The 18,312-nt window shown below is 33.4% G+C and overlaps 1 protein-coding gene and 1 long non-coding RNA gene across 4 annotated transcripts in view; one reads left to right on the top strand and one right to left on the bottom strand.

The window, feature by feature from the left end:
• Positions 1-18,312, bottom strand: part of Nox (NADPH oxidase) — a 50,828-nt gene that overhangs the window by 23,510 nt on the left and 9,006 nt on the right. The window contains exon 1 of one of the 2 annotated variants that reach the window (XM_074138627.1): positions 14,077-14,209. The exons of the other annotated variant lie outside the window; for it this stretch is intronic. The gene's annotated coding sequence lies outside the window, so the exon portion shown is untranslated. Of the gene's footprint in view, positions 1-14,076; positions 14,210-18,312 lie in introns of those variants that run through there. 2 annotated transcript variants of the gene reach the window in all.
• On the top strand, positions 7,144-17,300 carry LOC141459492 (uncharacterized). 2 transcript variants are annotated; one of them, XR_012461499.1, is made up of 3 exons: positions 7,144-9,710; positions 10,072-13,832; positions 17,096-17,300. It is a non-coding gene; the product is annotated as an uncharacterized lncRNA (long non-coding RNA). The 2 variants fall into 2 exon arrangements; XR_012461498.1 differs by lacking the exon at positions 17,096-17,300 and having other exon boundaries at positions 10,072-14,290.

Genomic DNA, 18,312 nt, shown 5'->3' on the forward strand with positions numbered 1-18,312 from the left:
ATTTTTGTTGTAACTGATAAACAGTTCATTTCCCATACGGAGTTCTGTTAATCCGGATATATTATGGAAGATATACATAGTCTGTGACATTACCCCATGCGTAGTACAGAGGAGGGGTGATCTTGACTCCATGGAGTAGATATAAGGGCCACGGTAGCCGAGCGGTTAGAGGCGAGACCTGTAAAGCTAATATGTTTTGTGGTACGATTCCCGGTCTTAGGCCTTGGATTTTATTTAATGGTTAATAAAAGAAATTTACGGTAAAGTACGTTTGCTAGTCGCCTCCGTCCACGACACCTATTTGGTAGTTGGACGTAAAGCCCGCCTGAAAAAATTGGCAATTACTTTACTTTACTTACTTTACCATGGAGTAGATATCTCTAACTGTCGTCTCCCAATTTTCCCTTCTCAAACTTCCCTAGAGTATCTGGGTGAGTTGTTTCATCACTTTAGGGTGCTTCACGGTCTTAATCTGGCTCGAGTGGGTTGCATAGTAGGTCTGGTGAAGGTCGAATTGAGAAATACCCCATCACAAATATAAATATATAACTAAAAATTCAAAACAATTAAATCAAGAAGACAGCGACGACAGCCGCCACAACGATCACCAGATTGTAACCATGATTGAGTATAATCTCCACATGGATCAATCAGCACTCTCACGTAGCACACCTCTGTGTCATATCAGCCTCTGAAGAGGTCACTATCCTTACCGAAACCTTTGGCAAATAGAGAAAGACAAGTTTTCATGACCTACATCCAGCAAACCATAGTTCAAAAACATAAAGAAGAGAAATAAAGGTCGACAAGTAAGCAAGCGAAACATATTTATCTAGCTATCTAAATTGTAATTATTACAGTAAGAGCAAGTCTCGAGGGTACATGAGAGGATTTATTTGATGGGAACATAGTTTGAAAATGAAGGTTACAGCGTATTTATTAAGTTTTTTATAATGAAATAATAATTGGAGGTGGTCCAGGTACAACATCGCCACACGGTATGATCTAACAGGTAGTCCGGAGCGTGACTAAAAAATATGTATTTCTACTAGTCAGGGTAATAAGTGGTCTAGCTGTTAGGCAACTGTGTGTGTTTGTTTGTGAGAGTATTAGTAAGTGTTTGAGTGTGTAGGGTCGTGCTGAATTGGCAAGTTGACCAACTAAATAGCATCTTCATGGTGATTGCACAACTCAACAGAGGTTTGCTGCCAGTAACACGCTCGCTACTCTATGCCATTAAATATCTCTTGATGAGCAATCTCACACTATTTTCTCTTACAGCAATTACTACAATTCTAATAGTTATTTTTTCCAATAATACTGAAGTGATTGTTTACATTTAAAGCAGATAGCCTGTCAAGTTTAATGGGGATAATAGGAGCAATTATTCTGTAAAATCACACAGAAGTGTGATATCAAACTGAATTTTCTTCCCCCCTCCTTAATTAAGAAATTACAGAAAATTCATTTCCAGTAAAAAGTTATTTTTGAAACTTTAGCTCGATCTGATAAAATCCTTTTTATTAGAGGTAACAGAAATTAGGAAATAAAATTATGGTAATTTTATAATGAATTGATCGTTAAAAAAAAAAATTCCCCGTAATTTCTGATTATATTTACACTGCTGGCAACTGAAGGTCATAGGTTGGTTACTTTCAATTGGTACATTGTTAGGATTTAAATTATTAGAAGTGACGTCATATTTATGTTAATTAGATTTTGAAGTAAGCCGCTTTAATCTTTAAGAGACGGAACTAGCAAGGAATTTAGTGAGTGCCAGGTGGGGATACAAGATTGGTGATTAAATTGTGGGAATTGGCCGATGAGGTAACACTTCGTGAGGTTATAAACATTGATTATGTATACAGTAATTATCAACAAGGGCAGAATAACCTGTACCAACTAAACGCCCCATAGATATGTCTCCATAGTCTTCGTTAAAAATAAAAAAATCATAAGAGTACGTTTATTGAGCCCTCCTAAGTGCTAAGAAGAGGACGCGACCATGAGGTCTTTCCTTGATTGGTGTGGATGGTTGGAAATTCGTAGGTTCTTGATTAGTAGACGAAACTTCTTTATATTTAATAGGGAGTTTACGCCTAATAAGATGACTAATATCATCCCGATGGTCTTCGTATATTTTCCCGATGGATTAACATAAAACTTGGATTAGGTTAAAGTGGACTCGAACCAGTCCTGGGGATCACTAGAGGTTCGTGAGGCTCTCAGAGACTGGATCTGGAGAGAACATGAAAATTACTGGGTGATGCTTCCTGGGGTCAAACACAGGGTTATGCCCTTGTTGTGCAAACAAAGAACCAAAGTGACTCTAGGTTTGGGCAGGAATCAGATCACTCTGATTACAGGCCTATTCACAGAGCACGGAAGGTTCCAGGAAGCAACTGCACAAAGTAGGGCTTATTAGCTCGGAACCGATGTGCAGACTGTGCCAAGAAGAGGAAGAAACGGCCTCTCACCTGTTATTCGATTGCTTTGCAATCGAGAGGCTACGAGGGTCGTTTGAAAAGTCCGTGCTAAAATAAAAACTACTTAATCTTTTGGGGTAAACCTTCTTTATTTTTCAACATAGTCTCCTTTTTGGCTTATACACTTCGTCCAACGCTGCTCTAGTTTGTTGATCCCTTCCGAATAATAGGATTTGTCCAAGTCTGAAAAATAGCCATTCGTTTCTGCAATCACCTCCTCGTTTGAATAAAATCTTTTTCCCGCCAGCCATTTCTTCATATTGGGGAACAAATAGTAGTCCGAGGGAGCCAAGTCTGGAGAATAGGGGGGATGTGAAACGAGTTGGAACCCTATTTCCATTAATTTTGCGACCACAACTGCTGAGGTGTGAGCTGGTGCGTTGTCGTGATGGAAAAGGACTTTTTTGTGGGCCAATCGTGGGCGTTTTTCTAGCAGCTCGGTTTTCAAACGGTCCAATAACGATGAATAATATGCACCTGTAATAGTTTTACCCTTTTCCAGATAGTCGATGAGGATTATTCCTTGCGAATCCCAAAAGACAGTCGCCATAATCTTTCCGGCCGAAGGAACGGTCTTCGCCTTTTTTGGCGCAGATTCCCCCTTGGTAACCCATTGTTTAGATAGTTCTTTGGTCTCAGGAGTGTAGTGATGTATCCATGTTTCATCCACAGTGACGAAACGACGCTTAAAGTCCTGCGGATTCTTCTGGAACAGCTGCACACGATTTCGTTTTTTGGTCAAGCGTGAGCAATCGCGGCACCCATCTTGCGGATAGCTTTGTCATGTCCAAATGTTGAAGCAAAATATTATGTACCCGTTCATTCGAGATGCCCACAGCACTAGCAATCTCACGCACCTTCACTCTTCTGTCATCCATCACCATATCATGGATTTTATCAATGATTTCTGGAGTAGTAACCTCAACAGGGCGTCCAGAACGTTCAGCGTCACTTGTGCCCACTCCGATATGGCGACTCCGAAAATTTTGAAACCACTTATAAACTGTTCTAATCGAAGGTGCAGAGTCACCATAATGTTTATCAAGCTTCTCTTTAGTCTCCTGAGGCGTTTTGCCTTTCATAAAGTAGTGTTTAATCAACACACGAAATTCTTTTTCGTCCATTTTTTGAAAATTACTCGACTTCCTCTTTTTCAAACGAATGCCAAAAACAAAGAAATAGACCGATCTGGCTGAAACTTGGTGTGTGTTCTTCCAAGAGATGCTACTAACTAAACATAACCTCGATACGCGCCAGTGGTGCTATCTCTCTGACTTTGCACGGACTTTTAAACGACCCTCGTACACTACGAAATTTTTGGTACCTTGAGACCAGAGGAGATTGTAGCGCAGAAGGAACTGGTAGGGAAAGCCCTCAACCTTCTTAGAAGGGGAGGTTTCACCTACTAGACTTAAGGGAAGGCACAATAAGCCTCTTGGTGGCTGCAGTGCTGTGGGGCACGTGGGTCCCGTCCCGCCGCATAATCTAATTCCTAATTCCTAAAGTGGACTCAGCTAGTTACTATTCCTCGAGCACCACTGCTAGGGCTTATTGACCCTTTGAAGATCTAGTAGGAAAAACTTTTTTTACCTGTACGAATCATTTCCTCGATTTTTTTGTTCCCAATTTCTTATTTCGCGAGTAATGAATACAACGTGATCAGTCAGGATATGCTAAAGGCTGTACTCTTTTCCATCGGTCTCAGGATGAGGAGCGGAGAGAAACAAAAATGGTCTCACAGGATACATGAAATATTCGCAGCAACTTACAGGAGTAACCTTGAGGAGGTACGCCATTATCTCTGACTATCAGATGGACCTGCAAGTTTGCATGTTAACTCCCTGGAATAAACACCAGATTTTTTGTCAATGGCTTAAAACTAGTCTTTGATATCTTTTTCTTTATAAAAACCACAATTACGGAATTGAAAAGTTAAATGGGCATGAGATAATAGCTATTTCTGAAGTTTATTAAACTTTATGCATAAAGTTACCGGCTAGAATGTGCTAGCGTTGGCATTGAAGGTCCATCACTTTTATTTGAAACATTATTCCCAGAAAAATTCAATTCAATAGTGTTTCTGGTTTTTTCCGCTATGAATGAATTATTTCAGAATACTTCAGTTTTAATTTCTGCATAGTATTACTAAAAACAAAATTGATTTAGAAGATTTCCATATTTGATCAAATGTTGAATTAAAAATTGAAGAACATTTTTTAAAGTTGATGGAAATGTGATATTTCTGCAGAGCTGAATAATTTCGTTGATTTAACCCGTAGTAGCACGATCGTTTTCCATGTTACTGACTGATTTCGGATTTTCATCTCTCGTCAGACGTTGATTATTTTTTTTGTATGTGTAAAGAATTTTATTAATTCTTAAGTTTCAGGAATACGCTGCACATGCTGACTGAGTAAGGTAATTTAGTATATGGTGTCCTTGTTTGTGTGTTACTTAAAACGTTAATAAAAGCAAAATATCTTTGTAAGTATAGTAAAGTTATTGATAAAATTAGTATTTATTCAAGAATTTTGTATGTAATCAATATCTAATGATGGATGAATATGTTATACCAGTTTGAAACAGCAATGCGTGCTACGATGGATAAAACAGACAACTTTTTTCAAGCATTGAATGAATTCTAAGTTTAAAGAGAATAGATAAGCCGACACTGCCATTTTACAAAATTTATTCCCGATTTTTTTGTTTTTGTTTTTTAAATTCTCCAATTTTTAGATGCAACATTTTGTTGGCAGTTAAAATATTGCATTTCCGGTGGTTAAATAGTGAGTAAAACTTGGTGGAGATAGAGAGAAAAAAAAATGAATTAGAGACGAATTGTGCAGCTAACCTTGGGCAAGGTGCCGTGAACTATTGTCCCTACATATCTAACACAGATACGATTACAAGCTAATACTATGTTATTAGCTGCACCAAACCCTAGTATTAAGTTACTTTCGAAATCACGGGGTTTAGCATATTCGAGAGCTATGCAGATCATTATGTGAAAAAAAAAAGAAAAAAAAACCAAACAGAGGCATTGCGAAATAATACCTTCCACACATAATGCCCCTGGATGGAGCACACTTGATTCACTAGCGATTTCTCTATGCCGACTTCTCGGGTTTCAATGTCTGTACCCGTAATTTTGCCATAACTGAAAGCCTATCAAAGTTTAAGATGAATTTCTCTCGGAAATAATTCCATCGCAAAATTGCAAAAAAAAAAATAATTCTTTATCTTTACATGCATTTATTTCATAAACAGGCTATAAGCAAAAGTTGTGTAGGAGATATTTATTTTATTTATTTTTTACCAGCAATAATTTCGTAAAATATCGTTCTATAGCAAAATCGTATAGTTTCCGCGCACATTAGATATAGAAAGGTAGCAGTGCTCTTTAATTTTCTACAGTTCGCTTAGCTTTTTACTAACTAACCTATGAACGAAATAAAATATGATAGAGCTCTCCACTTTATGGTAATTTCTCAAGATATTTTCGCAATAACTGATTTAAATATAGTTCTACCATAAAATTGCATAAAAAAAAAAATAGTTGTAGCAAATTTAACTCACTGCAATTCTGCCTACATGCAATTTTCTCATAAAATGGATAATAAGCATGCTTTAAGGGAAATTGAATAGGAGCTCTCTCTTTAATCTTGAATTTCTTTAGATTTTTGCGGCAATATACATGCAAATACTTTAAATATAATCCTACTATGAAGTTGCAAAAAATACAAATTGGAAGGGAAGGTATTAGCTATGCGGTTAGCGTATTTGATTCTCACGCGAAGGTCCCGGGTTCGAATCCAGCTGTTGGACCCTTAGATTTTCTCTTCTTACAGCTCACTGTCCGGTAATGTAACTTTTCGGAAGCCGGTAGTGCAAAGGAAAAAGCACCAAGCGCCAATGACCTCAGATGTTGATGCGCATGAAATCATTATATATATTTTATACGAATTGGGGGGGAAAAATCAGTACTCAACAATTTAACTTGAATTCAATTCGCTTTCAGAAAAGTGAAGATATAAAACATGTTTTGAGCGAACGTTTAGGAGCTCAGTCCCTTTAATGCGAAAGTTTCTTTGGTTGTTTGCGCAGATAGTGTAGTTCTATCTCAAAATTGTGTGAACATAAATTGTGACAGATGTATTACTCTTTAATTTTTATTAAAAAAAAAAAAAAAAAAAAATTAATTTTAGCAATCTAAGCAATTTTTCTCAGGTTCGATGATGTTAAAGGGGCACTTTTTTTTCCTTTAATCTCAAAAATTTTTACATTCCCATACAACTCGCAAATGCTGGATTTATGCTTTTCACAGAAAATGCATGATTTCGGTTTGTGGTTACCATAATTAAAAAATGGAAAGTCGAATTATGTTCAAATTCAATATTTTGTTTAGGAGCCACATTGGGGTTTGACTTATGAGCTGTCGTTGATCAATCAGTAAGTAATTTACAGGGTAAATATTTTAGTTGTTAGTGATTTTCCTCATGCTAATTGTTTTTAACTTAAAAGTGGCATACATGTGTGTGTACAGATCCAACCACTTTTATTTAAAACATATATTATGGAAATTCCATTTAAATGGGGTTGTTGTTAGGTGAAGATGTAAAGTTACTCTTCTAACGTATCATTTCAGTATATTACACGATTCTACCAGCTGTTTTAATTATTTATTAATATCGCATTATTGCCGAAGTTGCCTTTATTGCATTCTTTTCCTCAGTTTTCTGTGATTATAAGACCGCAGTACATTTGAAACCTGTTAACTATAAGTCTATCTTACTCTTCAGTGATCATTTATCTACGTTTTACGCAAAATCATTTGAACTTTGTATATATATTGTAGCCAATTATATTTTTTTGACTTATTGAGATTCAATAATTTTTTTTTTTTTACATTTATTGCAGTAAGAGAAAGTTTTGTACGCGTTTACACCAGATTTTTTTTAAAAAAATAATATTGTAACCCTTTAATTAACCAAAGCTTTGCTTAATTTCTCAGTTTGAACATTACACTGTCAAAAATTGAGACAGTTAAAAGTGGTAGACTGTTACAATATAACCTTGGGAGAGTAAAGTGTGTCAAAGGGTGTGTTTATAACACCCAAGTAACCTTCCCTATATTAATTTTTCTTAGTATAGTTATATATATATATATTTTTTCAGTGAAACAGTTTTGTGTTAATTTATTTGTAAGTTTACTTTCTAGCGATGTAACAACTGGGTCACGCATCAACACTCTGAAATCTTATTCTTTCTAACCCACCGAATTAATGCAGCTTTAAACTGAATAATCTGTGTCGCTTCAATATGGTTCGGGTTTAAAATGCTGCGTCAACTGTAACCCACTCGTGTTATCATATACTAGGCTGTGACGTAGACTTTTAGCCTTTTTTACCCCTCTGTTCGAAAATGGTTTATAATCTCTCTTACTAATTATATTGGCTATAATTTTCCATAACATGAACTCATATGTGAGCCTACAATTCCATGCCGTTCCTAGTAGCTCCTAATATCCCGTAATAGTTTCTATTACTCTTAATTTTTAATTGTACAGCTTTTCCATTATTACTTTACCATTAGAAGTTTTAAAGGAATATAGAGTCAAAACCTCAGTCTACCAAAATAAAATAACCACGCTACGTTACTGAGACTTCAAATCCGGGTACGACCTTTCTAGGGCATGAATTCTTAACGTAGCTTCCATGGACCCCTAGTAGGTTCTAACACTAATTTTAAGGGGTCTTGATAATAAATCCTGAAAGGTGGGTTGTTCAATACATATGTATATCAGTTCAATCTAGAAGGCTTTGAGACTTCTGAGAACAATGCCGGATGATCACAAATGGCGGGTTACTACTGTGTAAGAATCGTCTACTTCAGCTAAAACTTTTGCGGTGCTGGTATTCAAGCGGTACCCATGTGCTATGCTTACTTTCCCCCCTCATTTAGCCTAAATCTTTGTTTTCTTAACTGAACAGTACGAGTAGAAAAACAGAGTCACAGTGTTATAGCGTTCTTTTTGTTTTTGTTTATTTTTTAAAAAAATAATTGTACAAGCATAAAACTTGTACATTGAATTTAAATGAGAGCAGCTTTGTAAGGAACTGTTTACAAACATTTAAACTGTTGGCAAATAGTTACAAAGTATGTTTGATCATTCAGAGATGTAGGGATTTAATGAAAACCACCAGAATATCCAGGAACTGTGCTGCTGGTATATTACTAAAATTTAATTTAAAGGCTTGTCTGACATTACTCCTCCCTCACAGTTCCACCAGAAATGGATTTTTCCCCTAAAAAAATGTTAAACGTTAACGTTAATGTTTTTCCTCGAACGTGGTTACAAGAAATCGAAAAAAGGGTATACGAAAGTATTCTGATAAATTAGTAGGATTAGTAAAGAGGCACTTTCTGTTGATCGATTTCGGCTTTTACAAAAAACGATTTACAGATTGTGATTTAAGCTGATATAATTGCACATAAGAAAATTACTATAAGCTACTTTTACGTTTTCAGAAGGCTTCTCTGTTAAAAACAATTCGAAAATCTGCACATTGCAGTTGTCTGATCTTCGAGTTGCAGAGAAAACTCTGGTATGAGCACTCTAGCGATTATCTCTTATTGCAATCACTACAGTTTTGATTGGAATCGATATTTGTGCTGGAATTGTCATAATGATCAACTTCTAACAAGGATATTCTTGTAGTCTGAGTGCTGTGTCATACGGTTTCTTTGAGAAATTAGAAGGTTGACCAAGTTAGGAAACTTGCTCTTCTTTTTATTGGTTCATAACCTATTGGTAGTGTGTCTTTGGACAAGTCTGCGAGCTTAATAGGTTTTCTATAATTTAAAATGCTGATTTTTAATTAATTTAAGAATTTTCTGACTGATGGTGACCAATCAAGTTTCACGTTCCAAGGAAATTTGGTAAAGTTTTTCAGTTGTAAACGATAATATTATAAAATAATGCTCGTTCACCTTGCCGAGTATTTGTGAAGATTACGTTTAGTATATTTAAGAATTTCATGTGGTAATTTCTATGCGGGAGACCTACGCGTGTATTATAAACAACCGATACTGGGTTACAATTATCAATAATATTTGAACAGAGATGTTCCATTTTGAAAGTTAATAAAGATTATGACAAGGGGTCATATATTTATTGAACTGGCTTGGAATGGATGGCAACATATTGCAGTACGTACAAAAAAGGTAATTCTACCTGATTTCTTAGTTTATGTACAATATTGTCATTTATCACATTCCAAGAGACTAGGGATGTAAAAAGTTTACTTATTTACAGTAATTAGAGTTTTGTTACTTTTATTTGTTGAAAACTTATATCATTTGAAAAGATTTTGCTTTGAAATCGAAAGAGATCACATCTTGAAAGTACCAGATTTTAGTCTGAAAGGGTTTTGAAAAATTTGTCTCCCTCCAGAAATTGAATAAAATAATGGATTTTTCTTCAAATACCGTTGAAAAAAAAAGTTTACATTAATAATATTGTCAATATTTCTTTTTATTGTAAATTTACCAATTAATACTGTCAATTTCATTTCTGTGTTTCCAGATAAGAACTTGATTCGTGCAAGAATCAATTCGGTCCATTCTTGAGGCTGCGACCCCGAGATTTTTCTGTGTACAATCTCTTCTGAAAGGGAGATCTGAAGTTACCACATCTCTAGCTCTGAGTGAGGTTTATCATCTGGTTATTTCACAAACCGAAGTTACTGACGATAGATGTAAAAAGTGAAGATGCTACAATGTGATTGGTTATTGCCACTAGTTCGGCGGTATAAGGGAAAACCATTAGTTTAATTTTTATAGTGAAAAGTAGTCACTCCATTATGGGTACACAAATTTTTTTGAAAAAAATATATATTTAATATTATTATAAAATATCATATAAACATTTTGTAATTTGATTTATGCTGACCACAAACAGACACATAAAAAAAGGACAAAACACACATTCTCAGAAAAAAAAAGACAAAAGAATTGTTTTTTGTTTAAATCAAAGAAATGAATTTATTAAAAGAATGAGTTATAGTCGAATGTAATAGTTAAAGGAAACATAACGCTGGTCGGAGATTTATGAAAGTAACTCTGTAATATAGTGTTACAGTGATTTTGTAAAAATAATATAAAAAAAATGGTTACTTTCTACTGAATGGGGTGTAATATAGGAGTGCCTCTAGGTTACCTACATTCATATCTGCGCTACAGACTACACTGCCTTTTACCACGCTAATTTTAAAATATTCTCTGATTCATACACTCTGGCCAGTTATCACTTTCAGTAATTACAGATTTACCGGGAAATGGTTTACTTATAAACAATGGCGTAGCATCCCCACGACTTACATGCTCTTCGGAAAAACAAAGACTGAAGTTCTAGCATTAAATGCAATCTCGAAGGCACTTGCATAGTCCTTTGCTCTAGTTGTAATTACTCCATTCAAGGTGGATGGTTACTTGGGTGTCCGAAACTTCGAACCAATACTCTGGTTTAATGTAAAATTGTATTTCTAGGCCCTGGCCAACTATTACAACGTATATTGTAACACTGGTCAAATATGCAATTAATTCATCAGTGAAAAGTAATAGTTTTATTGAATGAAATTTTCGTATTGTATTATATTGTACGATATGTGTCATTTATAGACTCTACTGCCAGCCTAATGTCCAAGTATCTATCCGTTTTTTACTTATTGAATATTAGTAGTTAAATGAAGTTTACCATTTATTTATTTATTTATTTAATCTAAATTATAAGGATTTTTGTCTGATATAGAAATTTTACTTTGTATTAATCACTTTTCAATTAACTTATATCCGTAACTTTCAATTGTGAAATAAAGACTTTCCTGAACAGCATTTACAAGATCAATAAGTATCGTTGAAGTAAGTTTTTACAGATACCTAATTGGAAATACTAGCAAGGTTTTTAGTGTTCATTAATTAAAATTGCAGCTGATAAAACCGTACATTGTACTGAGTTGGCACTTTAGAAAAGGTGGATTAGTTCCACTCTTCTATGAGAACCCACCAAGAAAAAAAAAAAATTGTTCTTGGGACAATTCAAATGTAGGTTGTACACTTTAATCATTAGCAGTAACCATTAGGCAAAATGAGTACGTTCTTATGAAGGATGTACCAACAGAAATGTTTTAAAGCTGAATTTACAATGACCAATGGGGCCAATTTGATGCAAAACCGCAAATAGTTTAGCTGAAATAGGATCCTCAAGAGGGCGTCCAACATTTGAAGAAAAACTTACGTACAGGTAGACAGATAAATGCAGTAATCTTAAGAACAAAAACCTTTGCCAGAGCTCATGAAATCGAAGGAAAATATAGCTATGAACGTATTAAAACTGCTCGAAAAGGAATAAACCTAAACCTAAACCTATAAGGATTCATTAGAGGTAAATGAATTGAAAAGTTCCAGTTTTAAATAACTAAATTCGGGATTTTTTCGTTTACATTAAAAAAATATTAACCAAATCTGTGATTCGCTAAAAAGTTTTACTATTCAATTTAAAACAGGATGGATGATTTGCGAGGAATCGGTTTTATTTGACGGATTCCTCGCAAATCATCCATCCTAAGTTTAACAATTTACGGTCACGAAACCAATATATTCATATTCAATTTAAATAAATGTAAAAAGATATTTCTGAAAGAAGTCACAGAAAATACACATTTTTTGTTTTGCAGTTATGGGCGCTTTTTGTAAAAATTAACGAGTAGTTCGATTTTGACGAATGAGGTGCCATTCAATTCAAAATTTAATGTATTTCCGCTTGTTTCAAAAATATAGTTTTTTCTTCTACTCCTTTTATGAAAGGGACTTTAGAAAGGACCTAATTTTCTTACTGAATTTTATATAAGAATTATGGAAAATAATTTTGATGCCTTTCCAAATTTAGACATTGTCTTTGGCATATTTTTCAATAAATGTCTCCGATTCCTGAGCGTTCACTTTCTTAGTTGAAATTTCATTGAAACTCTTATTAACAGAACAACTATGGCACAAGGCCGGCATCTATAAGTAACTATAGAAGCAGATGAGTATCTTACTGTAAATTGGATTTAATTTCCAAAAATTAAATTATATTTTGTATTTTATTGTTGTTATTACTTTGGTTCATGTATAATACAGTAGTATAATAGAGGGTACCAAAATCTTCAATTGGTTCTAATCTGCTCCCGAACTGTAACATACGAAATTTAAAGAAAGCCGTTGGTGCCATTTTTTAGTAAATCTGCACCAGTGAAATCATAATTTTGGTTAAACAATTTCGGCCAAAATCTTAGCAGCGCAAATGAAAACAACAATTTGAGCTTTCTCTGAATTCATTTTTGAGATTTTCTTAACCTTTTTTTTATTGTGTGCATTAATTAAGCAGGACTTCAAAACATTAAAACTGAATTTCGAAACTTTGATGGAATCACAATAATTTTTTGTTCTAGAAGTGAGAGAAACTAAAATAAAAACAAACGCACTACCTTTTCCCAATATTAATAGTTGCTCATTGCTAGCTTTTTAGGGAAAGCAAACTGCTCACTACATATTAAGAATATTGACCATCCGTACTACAGTAATTATGGAGAAGTGGTGAGGGTGTATATGCAGACCAGTTTGTGTGTGAGTAAGCTCCGAGACAGATTTGTGAAAGGCTGTCCGACAGATTAGATGCCTGAGGCCGCGGTCAGCTACTGAGGTGTGGTACTGACAAGGTTACCTCGAGATATTCTACTCCCCAACATTGCCCACTATTCTACTTTCTTCACTTCTCACACTACTTTCTCTTACTTTAATTATTAAAATTCCAGAATTTATATAAAGAATAATTCAAAAACCAAAAACCTTAATTCTATGGTCGGTTCCGAATCTAAATTCTAAGGCTGTAATCGGTTAACCAAAATTACAACTTTATTAATGCGATTTTTTCCCCAGTTTTTCGATATTTTTTTAAGCATTTTCCCAAGTATGTTGAAATTTGGGAAGTTCTTAAAGAATTGCTATTGTCTAATATGAACAGTGTAATGCACGGTTTCATCATGTATAACAATGATAATAATAATACTTTGAAACGTTAAACGCTTTGATAAAATGCCAATGGGTTTACTAAGTCAATTTTGTTTTTGTAAATTTTCTTGTTAAAAAATTAAAAAACTAGCATTAAAATTCATTAGCTGAGTGCTTGTACATTATAAACAAACATATTTCTGATAACAATGATTTTGATTTGTGTTTTAGGGAGCGATTGGATGTTACTCAAAAAAGATGATTTCAAAATATGTTGATGGTGCAGCAACCAGTTTGGTGGGTAGTGTTACCGCATATTTAGTTAACCTTAAACTTAATTAATGCATTAATTGTTTAGAATGTTTTAAAAGTCAGTATTAAAACAAAATTTGTCGAGTATAATTGTAAACAGTAAGAGAATGTCGAGGCAAGATATTTTTTTTCTGTGTTCCCGATAAAATTTTCTATTTCAAAACTTGATTTAAAATATCCTGTGGAATTATTAATAATAATTGTGAAGAAAAGTCGATTAAACACTTACATATATACAGCACCAGTGTAGCTTGGTTAAACTGGATTATATTCCAAATAACACGACAGGTAGTCAGCCAAAAGTTCTGGACAGTGGACTATAGTTTGTTTGTAAATAGTCTGTTGTAGTTTTCAAGCTTTGCATAACATTAGTTGTAAACGAATTTTATTTATTTGAACTATAAATAAACAATTTATGCTAGTGGTTTTCAAACTTTCTGAATGTTGCCGCCTTCTTGTTTACTATTATCACACCCCCTGAATTTTTTTAACAATCTAATTTTATAAATACTATTCTTATATTGCGATATTTAAATGGATCGCTAAATAAGTCTACCTCTATTCTTTTCAAAACTACCCTAAAACGAATTTTTCTAGAAAAATTATTCAAATGAGAGTAAAAGGAATTAATTAACCGTAAAAAGCCATTTTTGAGAAAATCTCAAAAAGTATTACAAAAAACAAAAAATTGGTAATATAGTATTCCCGGTTGAACAAATTTTCCCTATTCGGAATTCTGGCTACTAATTTCAGACTAAGGGCCGAACAACTACTATAGCAGCACTTTAGATGTAAGCCGTCTACCCAACTCCCTCTTGCCATAATCAAATTTTTCTTTTAAAATGTATATAAATAATCAAATTTATAGACATACAGGTGTACTATAAATATATCTATTATATTTCAGAAAAAATCTAGTTTTCGGATTTTCTCATAATTCGGAAGTTTACCAAGTTATTCACTTTACACTAACCATTATATAGGCTACATAGACGTTGAATACACAGAAATACTCCATAGGCAGAAGTTCAAATATCCTCTAAACGGAATCCTCCAAAAAATGAATTTTCACGAAAAAAAATTTGAAGCGTTTTCATAAAATCAACTCCTATCAGTCTGTATTTTTTGAAATTTCATGAAAGTTGTAAAGAACTTTTTATATTTTCAAAAACCTATATTTCTTTATCTCCTAATAAGAATAACGTTTCAGCTAAGTGCCGTTTTAAATTCAGTAAATTTCAATTTAAAAAGTTTTTTTAAATCTATAAGCCAAGTGGCCAGATTCCTTTTTATATGGACAAAATTATTACATAATTGATAATTAGAAAAATCAAAAACCTGAATTTTTATTTATGTGATCAAATTGTTACATAATTTGATAAATAAAAAAGTCAAAAAGCTAAAATCTTGTATAAATAAATATAAAAGAACTTTACCCATTCGCTTTGTAGATAAAAACAATTTTTTTCCCAATAAAATCGGTTGTATCTACGTAATATGTTACAAAATTTGAAAATGATCGACTTCTGATCAAAACATTATAAGACTAATAAACAAATATAGATTTTTGGGTTCAAAAAAAGTTCTTTAAAAACATCAATGCAGTTGAACGTTATTTCAAAAAATTGTATTTTAATAGATTTTGAAGAATTGATTTTTTACTTGTGTATCTTCTCTAAACATTATACATGTTTACAATAATCCTTTCCATTATTGCATTAATTGATCACATTAACACTTCAAAGTATTTAGTGTTTTTATTTAAACAATGTGATTCTTACGCAATCTTTAATTCTATTCCACATTCTGCGAGATTTGTTAATTTAAATTTGTACTTCAATAATCAGAATGTACCTTAATATCTAAGTACTACAAAGATTAATGGAATCTCTAAGTTGAAAAGCCTAATTAGGAAAGTACATGAATTAAACATTCAACGTATTTATAAACTTGCAAGGTTAATTAAAATGCAATTAGATTCACTTTATCGCTTTTAATCGTTTCTTATCACAATACAAGTTGTTAATAATGTGTTATTCTACATTCTACAGCATTTAATACGATTTTTTATTTAGTATATTCTACTATCAGTGCGTATCTCCAAATTTTGATGCAGGACATATAGTACGCAGTCTTAGTAGACGAATTGAAGTAAGACAAAGTGAATTAATTAATTAATAAAGGTTTCCACAAAATTTATTTAGTTGACACAGCTTTGATTCGTTGTGAGAAGCCTAGCCATCATTAATGGTAGACTCAATAAGCTGCTTAAGAAAGGGCAACTTGGCACTATAGTGTTACTTGGAAAATCAGTAGGATTTTTCGTAATTGGGCTAACAAAAAAAAAATCCTACAAGTGTTTGCGACAAATAGTTGTATTTTCTATTGATTTAGAAATGTTGACTGTGTAAATGTTTCAAAATGGTTAGTAAGAGTGTTCTAGGTGATGCCATGCTGTTGCGACAGGTCTGCTATTTAGAAAATAAAATAAGAAATAAATTAGTTATAAAAAAAGGACTTAATTACAGCTAGAGGCACCTCAGTCTACCAAAACTCCCACCTTACTGACTGTACCTCGGCTGTCAGTCCTCAGAGTAGGGGCACTGCACGGTAAATAATCACTTTTTACTAATTCTTACCCTCGTAACAGTAAGTATTGCGGTAGTACTGATCTTCAATTTGGATTCATTTTACTGGAAATACACATTTTGAAATTCCCTGAGTCATTAAAAGTAGTTTTTTTTCTCCGTGTATCCACCACAACTCAAAAATTAAAAATTTTAGAAAGTAGAAATTAGGTATTTCTTTTACGTACCACCTGAAGATATTACAATAAAGTTTTAGGGTAAATCGATCACCGAAAAAACAAATTATTTTTGTTTAATATTTTCACAAAAACGGCACTAATTTCTTTGAAGTTATCTCGGTACCAGTCGTAAAGATGTATCAAACAAAGGCACTTATGAGAGAAAGAGTCTATAAGGTGCCATTTTGTATTTTGTACTGACTTGCACATACATTATAATAATAATAATAAGAATGAAATGTGAAACCTAATTTCCAAATTTATAGAAGGAAAACTTAATGTATAGATTTTCGATGAGCATTTATCTTTTTTTGTTCAAAATCCTTGAGTTCACAAAAAAAGGTTATGTATTCTTTTAAATTTTGTACTGTAAAATATGTAGAGAATTATCTTCTTTTTTATGATGTGTACTGTAAGTAGTCTCATGTGAACCTGTTCGCAGGACATTTGAAGCAAAGATGTAATTCCAGTAGTGCAGGTGCTTCTGCATCGTCATGCATTCGAAAATACTAACCAAACGCAGCAGAATCTTTTCCTAAATTTGTCTAAACTTCATTGCCTAAGTGATAGTTTCAGAACTACAGTTGCACCAGGATGATATGATCATTCATTTTCTGAACTAATCATATTAAAACTGTCCGGTAGGACAGTTGTATAAGGGTTGATCGTCAAAAACTGCATGAAATAGCGTAACGTTAAAAAACACCCAACTTTGACAATTTTTTTCTCTTTTTCTATAAAAGATAAAATTCCCAAATTTTCTTTAAAATGTAGGGCAAACCCTCCTTTATGACTGTAATTTTTTACAACAACCCAGATTTAGTAGATTTTGAGAAAAATGTTGCCGAAAATGAGCAAAAACAGCTTTTTCAGAAAATGTTCTTGTTCTTGTTCTTCTTGTTCTTCTTCTTGTTGTTGTTACCTTTTTTGTAAACAACGTAGCGCTTAAACGCGCCGACCGATTTTTGAGAATGAGGAGTCATACGATTCGGAATTTTATGTAGATGTGCCTTTTGGGGGTCTCGACGCTATACGTCAGATGGGGGAGGAGTTAACCTTATATAAGTGAGGCCCCTTCTCAAAATTATTATTACTAATAACACTGTAAATGTTAACCCGATTTTGATAAAATTTGGCAGGATGAAAGGTTTAGGGCTCTCCTACGTAACATTTAAACGACGTTCTGCTCTTACCCTTATTAGGGGGACGTATGGCAATCGTTTCAAATTATCAAGACGTGAACCGATTTTCTTGAATAAAGTGTCATTCGAATCAAAATTTTGTACAGATATGTACTTTAAAAGTCTCGAAGCCATGCCTCATAAGGAGGGGAGTTTGCCCTACCCAAATAAGGCCCTTTCTAAAACTATTATTACCAATGTTTCTATAAAGCTTAGTCCGATTTTGATAAAATTTATAAATAGAAACAGAACTACTCGACAGACGGCCTACGAGCCATTGTCTAAGATGTGAAATTATTACTTTATTTGAAAAGTTTCTTTGAATTTTTGTTAGTGTATTTTTTATTTCTTTTTTATTGTAATGTATGTTTATTATTCAATTTGTGTTTACTTCGTTTTAAACCGTAATCAGACATTATTCTGTTTAAAAGTACATTTTCAAAAATATACATCTTCATTCATTCATTCATTCCTTGCC

The sequence above is a fragment of the Rhodnius prolixus genome, unplaced genomic scaffold (assembly GCF_049639745.1).
Source record: "Rhodnius prolixus isolate KJV_2025 unplaced genomic scaffold, Rpr scaffold_11, whole genome shotgun sequence".
Taxonomy (NCBI): Eukaryota; Metazoa; Arthropoda; class Insecta; order Hemiptera; family Reduviidae; genus Rhodnius; species Rhodnius prolixus.